Below are 11,745 nucleotides of genomic sequence, written 5' to 3' on the forward strand. Positions count from 1 at the left end.
GAGTTATGCATATGCACAAAACATTATAAGATAGCTTTGAAATCACTTTGTGGAGCAAAGCATGTTCAGTTATTCTAGGTGGGTTATTAATCACATCTTACATTTTTACATGCCTTGTGGGAGACATATGCTGAAGGTCTCATACAACCAGTAGTAATACATGACTAGAGTTTCTAAAAGTTATAGATGATAATTTTCTAACACAAAAAGTATTGAACCCAACATGCGATAACCCAACATTGGACCTCATTGTGATATATAAAGATTAATTAATAATGGACTGGAAGATGTTTGTTGCCTAGGGACAAGTGACCATGTCCTGATTACGTCCAATATGGGCAATCAGAGGATGGTTTGAACCAGTAATATTTATTCCTGGTGCTTCAAGAGGGCTAATTCCCTAAAGCTGAGGAACACTATGAATAAAATTAACTAGGAGGGGAGGGGGAAATTAGACAGAAAAATACGCATGAAAATGGGGAGTTCTTTAAGAAAACTTTGAGATAGCCACAATACCACAATAAAGAAAGCGGCTAATCCTGGTTCACTGGGGAAAGGAAGGCAGCAACTTGAATTTAAAAAGCAATATATAGCAAATTTAAAAACAGGGAAATAGATAGCAATCAATACAAATTAGAAGTCATGAAGTCAAGAAAATTGACAATAAGAAGAAACAAGTCTTAATTAAGTACATTAGGTACGAAAGAAATCCTAGCAATGGTATTGGCCCATAAATAGATGGAGATAGTTAAGATGTTAATGATACAGAAAAGGCAGACATGTTCAATAAATATTTATGTTCTGTATTTGTTAAGAAGCAGTATGATGTCCTTGTAGCACAGGATGATGGTGAAGTATTTTCCAGTCCATTAGTAACCAAGGAGGATGTTAAACAACAACTACTAGAGATGGACATTTTTAAAATGGTAGGCACAGATAACTTGTCCCCCAGAGTCACAAAACATCTGATTAAGAGGAGATCTCTAGCACAACTCTGATAATTGTTGATACATCCTGGAATACCAGGGAAATTCCAGAAGACTGGAAGAGTACTAGCATGGTACCAATATTTAAAAAGTGCAAATAGGATAACTAAGGTAACTACAGGCTGGTTAGCCTGGCATCAGTCCCAAATAGAATAATGGAAAAGAGGTAGATATGAAATGGAACTGATAAAGAATTGAAAGGATAGGGATATAAATAACATGGCTTTAAAGAAAATAAGTCTTGTCAAACAAACCTGATTTCATTCTCTGAGGAGTGAGACAGGCTGGCTAGACCTTTCAAGTAAATCAGGCTCAGTCTTGCCTATGCCCTAGCTTCTAGCCCTTGGCTGATGGTGATATGGCAACATAATGATAAGTAGTGACCGCAGCTGTGAAAGTGTTAGGAAAAGATTATACAAACTGTGTGGAGAATTCAGCTGGGGGGAAAAACTGCAGAGAAGATAGGACTTTGCTGCAGGCAGGAGAACCCACAAGGAGCAGGGTTAGGCTCCTGAGAAAGGAATGCACACAGGCAGAAGTCAGTTAGGAGGACCCACAGGCAGCAGCTTAGGTTCCTATGGGGGAAGCTGTGAGCTAGACCCTACATGGAGAAGGAGGATCCCTAGGGGAAACTCCAGAGTTCCTGGGGGAGAGAGACAGTTAGGAAAACCTGCTAAGACAGATTAGGGTCATGTGAGGAAGGCCCTGAGGTAGAGTCAGTAAAAGCATGTCAGTGGAGCCCAGAAAGGGCATAAGATTATTAGTTCAGCAGAGAAGGGAAAGCCGGAGGCCCAAGAGCCAGGCCGTGGGGAAGCAGCACAAGGGGGCTTAGAGGTAAAAAGCGGCTCAGGCAAACATCAGCATGTCTGAAGAAGCAGACCTAGCTGTTGAATAATACAGGGTCTCTAGGCTGGAATCCACAGTAATGTGCCTACCAGCCCCTAAGGAAGGGCCATGCAAGCCCAGCTGCAGTAGCAGCTTAGAGCTCCTGTGAGAGAGGCTCTGAAGGAGGGCCAGTAACAGCATTTCAGTGTCCAAGGAGGGTGGAAGAATTATTCTTTGGACATTTAGGTTGAACTTTCAGTGGGACCTTGTGGGACCTCTGAAGTGGATTGACCTTTATGTGACTTGACCAGAAGCCATGCCACAGAAAACCTGGTGAGCAGCAGATGACCTGGGGAGGTGTGGGAGACAAGGACACCTTGCAGCATTGCACCCTGACACAACCGGGAATTACAAGTGGTGAGCACACTACCTTACAAGGAAATTATAAAGTTTGGTGAACAAAGGTAACAGTAGACATTTGTAAGGCATTTGACTTAATACTACATGACATTCTGATTAAAAGATGCACACCATACAATATCAGTAAAGCATATGTTAAATTGATTAAGACCTGGCTAACTGATAGATCTCAAAAAGTAGTCATTCATGCGGAATCATCAAGTAGCTGTGTTTTTAGTGAGGTTCTGTAGGGATTGGTACTTGGCCTGAGACGATTTGACATTTTCATCAGTGATCTAGAAACAAATACAAAATCATTGCAGATGACACACAGATAGGTGAAATGGTAAAGAAAAAAAGAAGAAACAGCAATCAGACAGAACTACTGGATCGCTTGGGAAAATGGGCCCATTCAATCAAAATGTGTTTTAATACAGACAAATGTGAAGTTATATATCTAGAAAAAAGAAATACAGACCACACTGACAGAATGGGGAATGGGATCCTGGAAAGCAGTGGCTCTGGATAGGATTTTAGGGGTCACATTGGGTAAGCAACTCAATATGAGCTCCCATTGTGATGCGCTGGCAAAACAGGCTAATACAATTGCTGGATATATAAACAGCAAACAGTGAGGGCAGGACAGTGGTTTTACCTCTGTATGTGTCATTGGTGAAACCAATGCTGGAATACTGTGTACAGTTCTGATGTAAATGTTTTGAAAAGGATGTTGACAAAATTGGACAGGGGGCAGAAAAAAGCCACAACAATGAATTGAAGTCTGGAGAAAATGCCTTACCATGAGAAATTTAAAGAGGCTCATCTGATTAAATTATCAAAAAGATGACTGAGAGATGACATGAATATAGGCTGACCAGATAGCAAATGTGAAAAACTGGGACAGGGGGTGAGGAGTAATAGGCGCCTAAATAAGAAAAAGCCCTGAAAAAGCCTATAAAATTGGGACATCTGGTCACTCTCCATGAATACAGTGTATAAGTACCTCCACAGGAAGAAAACTCTGAGTACTAAAGGAGTCTTTAATCTAGCAGAGAAAGGGATAACAAGAACCAGTGGCTGGAAGCGAAGTCAGACAAATGAAAATTGGAAATAAGGCTCACATTTTGAACATTGGAATGAGTTACCAAGGGAAGTAGGGAAGTCGTCTTTTTGCTGTCCTCAGATTGGCTGGATGCCTTTCTGGAAGATATACATTAGACAGACACAAGTTATTGAGCTCAATACAGGGATAATGTAATGAAATTTAATGGACTATGATCTACAGGAGGTCAAAATAGATCATCAAATCTTCCCTTCTGGCTTTAAACCCTATGAATACTTTGTTTTTCATTTAACACTTTACCACTGATGTACAGTGGTGATTTCACATGCCTATAGAGTAAATTACATGAACACAACACGATATTTGGAATTGAAAAAAATAGTTCCCAACAGAATGTCCAAGATCAATTTAGGTAGGTACGATGTAATTACTAGGTCAGAAATTTGACTAGGACAGCAGACCTAGTACCTCTCTTTTTGCAAGATCTCCACGAGATATTAAACAAACTCACATGGCCAAGAGCTAAGTATTGCACTTAATTGGAAAAGAAGTTTCAAAAGTCCAGTGCACTAAAACTTGCCTATTCAGAGGGAAGCACCTCCAATCCAAATACTGAGTCCAGCTAAACCCAGTTGACCTGTGAGATCTGAACAGATAACAGCAGAAGTTCCTAATGAGAGAATTACTAACATGGATTAAATATATTTGTCAATTAATAAAATAAATATAACAGGTGATAGAAACGACATTGTTAGCTGCTTAAAAATGTGTCAGGATGATAACAGAGTGCACTCCAAGAAGATAAATTTTGTGTTGCAAACATCACTTGAATCCCGAGAAATATCATTGGAATCAATGAGAGTGATCTGATGCAAATACATTTCTCATTTCATTCAAAGAGTTTGTGACAGAATGTTGATCACACATTACTACAGTATGCGCAAAACTCTTTCATTGGTTCTTCTGTTAAGCAGCATTCATAGTGAGATTGCTACAGCTAACACTGAGATTCAAGCTTCCTTACTCCCAAGGATGCTATGCATACCAAAGAAGGGAGCTGGAAATGTAAACAGAGAGTGAATTTACAAGTCAACAGTGGAAGTCAAGTGCACTGTTTCTCTGGCCTGTTCAGAACTGCGTGACACCAAAATTTGAAGTGGGACTGAATACAAAGGGAAGAGCTATAAGAAAATGTGGTCTTGAAAATATGTATGTATGTGTGTGTGTGTGTGTTTGCAGACTACATTGTGCTTTCCTGTTAGCAATCCATGGGCAAACACTTGGTTAAAAAAAGAGCTGCAGTAGGCACTGGCACTGCTGCTGATTCAGAAATAAATAATCTTTCTTGAAGTTATTTAGTCTTTTTAGTTCTGATCTCAGCATGGCAGAAGCATGTGAAAGTGAGAAAAAAGAAACATATTCAAAAAACTTTAAGGTTTACAAACATCTATGTATAGGTGAAGGCTTGGGACTGGGAGACAATCCCTTCCCACCTCTGGAGCTGGTTTCCCTATTGCTGTGTAAAAGCCTTAAGGCTGATTGGAGCCATGCATATTTTAGTCTCATTGTCTGATGTCCTATAACCATTCTAATGACGCTGAGCAGAGGGAGTTTTAAACCATGAGCACCAGCTGTGAAAGACCAGTAGAGCAACAATTCACATAACCTTTCCCTATCAAAACAGGGGGAAAGTTAATGAGTTACTCCACAAACATAGTTCAAGTCTTTTTGCTTTAGTCCCTTAACTATCAAAACCAATGCTATTCATTTCCCCATGCCTGAACGTTTTGTGTAGCATACACTCGGTTCTGAAAGATTCCACCCTCTAGCACATGGTGTTCTTTTATAGAAAATGTTTGACTTTTCTTCCCCCTGTGGTTTTCCTTTGGCACTTTGCAGCTTATTATATTCCTCACCTGCATATACATGCACCTTGGCACCATCCTGCTCTAGCATTAAGATTAGGGAAATCATGATACAACAAGTTTGCAAATACACATCTGCATGAAACATCTAAATAGAGATCTGGCATTACTGTATATGGAGAAACAGCTTAAACAAGAATGGGGCAAGGCTCTAAACAGATGATTCACTTCAAATCTATAGTTAAAACAGATCTCCATATGCATATATATGAAGAATGAAGGGGAAGGGGGAGAAATACAATTGTTTTCTTCATACTGCACTTTGGAAAGTACTGTTTTATCTGCCATGTAACTGGGCAAAAATTTCACCATATGTCCTAAGGAAAGAAGTAAAATTGGCTGGCAGGTAACAATGGAAAAGTTAATCTTATGCCAGACAAGTCAAGCAGTGGGAGAAGATATGAGAATATTAAAATAAATAGTATCTGTTGCCTAAATTCATTTGACTTAAAGGTGAAATCAGCTTTGGCTCAGTTATTCTTTAAGAATCATGTATAGTCCATACAAAAATACAACTTTAAGAGAAAAGTGAAGTTTACACTTGAGAACTCAAATAAAGGAGAAGGAGTTAAAGTATCAAAGATACATTATTTGGTCTTCAGTTTCCTAAACCAAATACGTTAGGGCTTCAGTGGGGAGGAAATTACTGGGAGCAGGCACATGACTGTTGCTCACATAGACCCTGAGCCTGAAAGCTGCTCTCTGTCTGCAGGACTTTATTCCCATGCAGACCCCATCCATTGCAACAGGGATCTGCACAGAAAGACCCTTGCCCTAGCCCTTGTCCCAATGAAATATCGCTGCATATCCAGCTTGCAGGATACAGGCCATGTTAAGATGCTGTAAATGACATGTTAATTTAAATCCTGAAAAATAATCACATCCTTAATCCTTTTTGGATTACAACTGTATCACCCGACTTTTAAATGCTGATTTTAGAGTTGCGTTAAGGGTGTAGTAGTAGGTAATTTCACTGCAGCATATATTGGGGATCGTCTGAGTGGTCACTTTATAAGTACTGAAGGAGCCATTGTATGGTAGATGCAATAAATGTGACTGGCTGGATGAATTCTGATTCCTGATAAAAACTCCTGTCCCCTCACAATAAGAACCTTTATAGGTCCCTGATTCAAATCTGATGAATTTGCTGAAAAAACTCCCTTTGACTTCAAGAATCCAACCTATACAATAATGATGTTTCTTATTGCAGTCAAATATAATAGTTACTTCTGCCTGTAATGTGTGACTGCATGAGAGGCACATCTTTGGGGTGGGTATATGCGCTTCACCACCCTTGAGACGGACTATGAAAGAGACTTTTGGTCAATAATCTTGTATGTGTAGTATATTGTTTGACAAGTGATATTCCATTGTGCGGTTGACCTGCTATAAATGTTAAGAAACCCTTGCCCATCTATTTATTTAGACAGCTGTCATGTTCTATACTACATACATGGATATAAACATGTAAAATGCTACGCTGATTTTCAATACATACAGGGCATTGGAAATGATAATGAAAATTATCTGATACAGTTAAAAAAAGAAAGAATGCATGCAAGTTACTTTTACTAATTTGAAAGGCACCTAAGATATTTAGGATCCCAACACTTATTGAAAGTCCCTTGGATTTGAGGGTTTAATTCTTTTATACTAAGTACCTGCCTTACCTTATGCACTGTATATAATCATATGATCATGCAGCTCTTGGCCTGATGATAAAACCCACTTGGGAATAATCCTATGGACCTTAAGGGACCTAGCCACATGGGAAAAGTCACAGGATCAGGTCCACATAACGTTGCTCTGAGGAAATGCTCTCTGCTGAGATCATATTTTCTTTCAGGCATTTTTAAAATTGGCTTTTCCTCCAAGATGTAAGCTAAAATGATTGTTGACAAAGGCTTAATTATTCTTTCATCTTTTAAACCGCGAAGAACGGAATCTGTGCCATGTTTTGCATATGGTAGAACAAATGCATAGGAGAAGGAAATGAAAAAAAAAGTTACACATAGCATTTGCAGGGTGGAGGGAAATGCTGACAACTTGCCACAAGCCTTAGACAAATCATGCTGATGTATTAATAATTTTTAGTGCTATCCAGAAAATGGAATTTCAATTTTATAGGTGATTCTGGGTTATTGACATTTTGTTTAGTTCTGCCTTGGAATGAAACACTGACATTGCAGAACTTCCAGGGAAATGGAACAAGCCATTTTGATGCATGTGTACGTGCCAGGCAGCTGGCCAAGCACCCAGGGATCCAGCCTCCATACAAGCTGAGCAATGGGCAGCTGAGACGCTTGGTAGACAGATGAGCATCCAGAGAGTTGGGCAGTGGGGAAGCTGAAGACCAAGCCAACCAGAGGGCTGGCCAAACAGCCAGGCAGCTGGGAAGCCAGCCCATGGCAGGCCAGGCAGCTGACAAATTGACTGGGCAGCTTAGCAACCAGGTGTTCGGCAGCCACCTGGGCAGCTGCTTATTTTCCTTGAAAGTTTTGATGGAATTGACAGGCTCACGTGGAATGTTTTTATTCTGTTGAATCAGCATTTTCTGACAGAAAACTATTTTATTGAAAAACTTTGACCAGGTCTACTAATTTTAGAGGAAGCTTGTGCATATAAACAATGGTTTGCAAAACTCGTAGGAACAGAAATGTATTTTAAGGGCTGCAGAGGAGAAGGATAGTCAATAAAAAATATCATGACTCCTCTGACATTGGCCTCTTCATGTACATTTGTATCTTTTAGGTGGAGTATTATTGAATGCTATTTTGAGTCTTCTAGATGATTGTTGTATTTTGATTCATAATGGAAAAAGCCATGGTGTCAGTAATATAACTATTTCCAAAAAAAACCTGGACAAATAGCAATCTCTTACCAGAACTCTGGATATCTGTCAGTCAACATCAGTCTATAGAAATTCCAGGTTTTGTGAAGGAAACATACTGATTGGTATGGTTCAGAGCATTAAAGGTCAATTGATACTTCTGGAACTTTGACCTCGCCTTCTTTTTCTTCAGTGGAAACAGGCCTACAAACAACATGGACATATTTTGACCCACTGAAAGCAGTTGAATCTTGAATCATTGATCAAGCTAATATTGAGGATTTTTCTGGGATGAGTAAGCTTTTTATGTGATGGGGGAGGGAAACCATGAGAAGAATTGTAAGGCAGTGTGGTTCAGTGGCTAGGCCACTGGATTGTGGTTTGGGATTCCTGGATTCTCCCTGGATTCACCACTCATCTGCCGTGTGACCTTGGGGACGTCACTTCCCCTCTCTATGCCCTTGTTTCCCACTTTTTTTCTTCTTCCTATTTGTTTATATGGTTAATCCATGCCCTGAAAAGCATATCTCTTAGCTATAGAGCCCCTAGCACAATAGGTCTCTGATTTTAGTTGGGTCATCCAGGCACTACTGAAATACCAGTGATACCCGGAGGTTCCAACTGAAATCATACAGGTGTGTGACCAAATGCACCCTATAGTCACACCCTATACACTACTGTAATAATCTTTGCAAAAAATATGCCTCATGAGGTATCATTGGAAAACTAATAACTCACTAGTCAATAATATCATGGTGAAATGTGTGTGGTAATATTACATGTAAAGTTATGAACTTCCCCCCTGTATGATGCTGGTGACACAGCTCAGACCCCCATAGCCTATATTTGGCATGAGTGGTTAAGCAGGTCTATCTTAAACAAAGGAATGTGTGTTTACCTCAACATACATATAAGTAGTTAACAGGGTTCTTGAGACAGCAAGAGAGAGACCAGGCAAATCTGCATTTCAACATACATGGGAGAAGAAAGAACGTGGGGGCACCTTCACCCGCAGATTTCACATTGCCTTCTTTACTATTAGAACAAACTTTGCTTTGAGGGGTAATCCTCAGAGGAAACCATTTCAATGGGGGGCTGGATTATAAAAGTGAGGGCCAAAAACGTGTCAGTCAGTCAGTCTGCCTCTCTCTTTCTCACACAGACACAAACTCTTTCACTTAAGACGACAAAGGAACCAGATTTTGTACTTTGGGAGGGACTCCAACATGAGAATTTCCTCTGCCCTGTTGCTGGGAACATGTGGTAAGGATCTTACCTTGAATCAAGTCCAGATTGTTAAGTAGGAGTTATTATAAAGAGTTTTATCTTTTTCTCTTATAGCCATTTCAGACTTTAGTATCTTATTCCTGTACTCACTTAAAAATTCTCTCTTTGAAGTTAAATAATCTCATTTTATGCTTTAATTAAAATGAATTCAGTGTTGGGTTTAAACGGAATCATTTGGTAGCTCCAGTTAAAGTAGCAAACTATTATAAATTGACCCCATTGCAGGGCAATGGGCCTCTACTATCTGAACTGTTCAAGATAATCCTGGACAGTGCGGAAGATGTGTTTTTGAGGAATATTTGGAAATGGGTGTATGTTGGGGTCATCCTGTACGTAGTAACTGAGGCCAGGTCTACACGACGAGATAAAATCGATTTTAGATACGCAATTTCAGCTATGAGAATAGCGTAGCTGAAATCGAATATCTAAAATCGATTTACTCACCCGTCTTCACCGCGCGGGATCGATGTCTGCGGCTCGCCATGTTGAATCCGGAAGTCCGTTCATCTTGGTGGAGTTCCGGAATCGATCTAAGCGCACTCTGGGATCGATATATCGCGTCTAGATGAGACGCGATATATCGATCCCCGAGCTATCGATTTTAACGCGTCGATATGGCGCGTCGTCTAGACGTGGCCCAAGACTGTTGGAATCCAGAGTGTGGCTGGTGTGTTGCTGACAGGCTGCTGGGGTCAGTGTTGCTGGACCAGGACGGTGGCTATACATAGACACTCCAGGGATGTGACCTGCATGCTGGCCAGCTGTTTGTAAGTGACCCAAGTTGGGAGCTGCATCAGCAAAGCATTGTGAGACAAGCAGGGTTTCAGAGCAGTTGGTGACACAACCCGTTACTGGTCTGGATTGAACCCCAGATTGTGATAATGATTGAAACATGACCCAGTATATCATTAATATTGTCACTGTTAGATAATTGCAACAAATCCTATACCAAGTATTATATATAAGGTGTCAATGGAGAAGTTATGATTTGCTGAATATGATTATCCTGTTTATATGCATGTATCATTTTTGTATCTGAAATTATGAATATTGATTATATTCTGTATCTGTATTTTCAATGTGTTTGCTCCTGGGGTAAAACCCATAAGATAGTTTATATCTAGTCTGGCCAGCCTGGACCATTCAAATTGATGGCTCATTAAAGAACACTTAATGAACACTTACAATGAACCGTAGAAGAAGTTTGTTCCCACCTGATGAGCCTTCCTGTGGATGCTTTAGCTAAAATATGTGTAATGGTTCCTCCTGTGAGTCATCAAAACATGTAAGGGCATGTAACTTGATCATGTGACCCTGGACTCCATCTTGTGTCATCTTTTCTACAGACTGTGCTAGGGGCTTTGTTTGGGACGGTGAAGCTCCCTCCACATGAGAGAAGATCATGGAACCATCTCCATTTTGCCTCTTTCTGGCTCTGATCACTGGACTATGGACTTACGCTAAAAGGAGCATTGCACTGAGAACCTTCCACTATTTTGGAAGTTACCAGAAATTTTACAAGCCAATAATTTATTCCATCACTGCTTCAAACTTAATACAAGAACTTTGCAAAGAGTGTGCGTATTTGTTTTCCTTTACCATCTTAACTCTCTCCTCTTTCTTTTCTCTTCTAAATAAACCTTTAAATATAAGATATTAAAGGATTGGCAACAGTGTGATTATTGGGTAAGCTCTGAGTTATTTATTGACCTGGCTGTGTGGTTGATCTCTTGGGACTAGATGGACCCTTTGTTTGGTGAAATTGGTTTTAAATAGCCACTCATCGTAAGTCTAGTGTTTGTGTGATGAAAGAAGTGCTGGAATGCCTAAGGAGACTCCATTTCTGACTTCTTGTTAACCGATGTGGTGAGACAGAAGTTTACTTTTGTTATTGGCTTGATATATCTTATGGAAGAATAATCACCAGTTTGGGGTGGGTCTGTCCCATTTCTCAGCAGTTTATCCTGAATCTGGTTATTTTCAGCTGTGACCCCTGAGGCATGGTGACAATGAGTAAGAAAGGGAAGCGAGTAAAGGGGTTCTCTTGAGGGTTAGGGAGGGAGAAAGGAGACAGGAAAGGAGGGAGGTGTGACATTCTTTACCTTGGGGGAGCATCCTGTAACCCCCATGTTCCTCATGTTTATATAATTGTGATCTTACATATAAAGCATGCCCTGAAAGGTATCGGGGAAAGGTTATGATCTGCTGAAAGTCATTTTTCAAGCTATATATTGTGATGGTGCAAGGGCAGATGGCTACAGTAAAGTACTGAGAAACAGCTTTGTTAGCCTATTGGCATCCCAGGGGTGGGCGGGCAAAGCCCGCCCACTTCTAAAGGACCTCCCCCCAGCCTAAGGGGAGGATCCACAGGGCTAGAACACCAAATAATTACGTGGGACAACGAATGAAAAAAACAGGATCAGGAGTGAG

The 11,745-nt window shown here is 40.3% G+C and overlaps 1 long non-coding RNA gene across 9 annotated transcripts in view; it reads left to right on the forward strand.

Moving 5' to 3' along the window:
• The window catches only part of LOC116816205 (uncharacterized), a 201,295-nt gene extending 190,319 nt beyond the window's left edge, over window positions 1–10,976 (forward strand). For all 9 annotated transcript variants that reach the window (XR_012655183.1, XR_004371662.2, XR_012655187.1 and 6 more), the window contains 2 exons: window positions 9,191–9,291; window positions 10,662–10,976. This is a non-coding gene — a long non-coding RNA (uncharacterized LOC116816205). The remainder of the gene's footprint in view (window positions 1–9,190; window positions 9,292–10,661) is intronic.
• The last annotated feature ends 769 nt before the right edge of the window (window positions 10,977–11,745 follow it).

Source organism: Chelonoidis abingdonii, chromosome 2 (genome assembly GCF_003597395.2).
Source record: "Chelonoidis abingdonii isolate Lonesome George chromosome 2, CheloAbing_2.0, whole genome shotgun sequence".
NCBI classification, from domain to species: domain Eukaryota; kingdom Metazoa; phylum Chordata; order Testudines; family Testudinidae; genus Chelonoidis; species Chelonoidis abingdonii.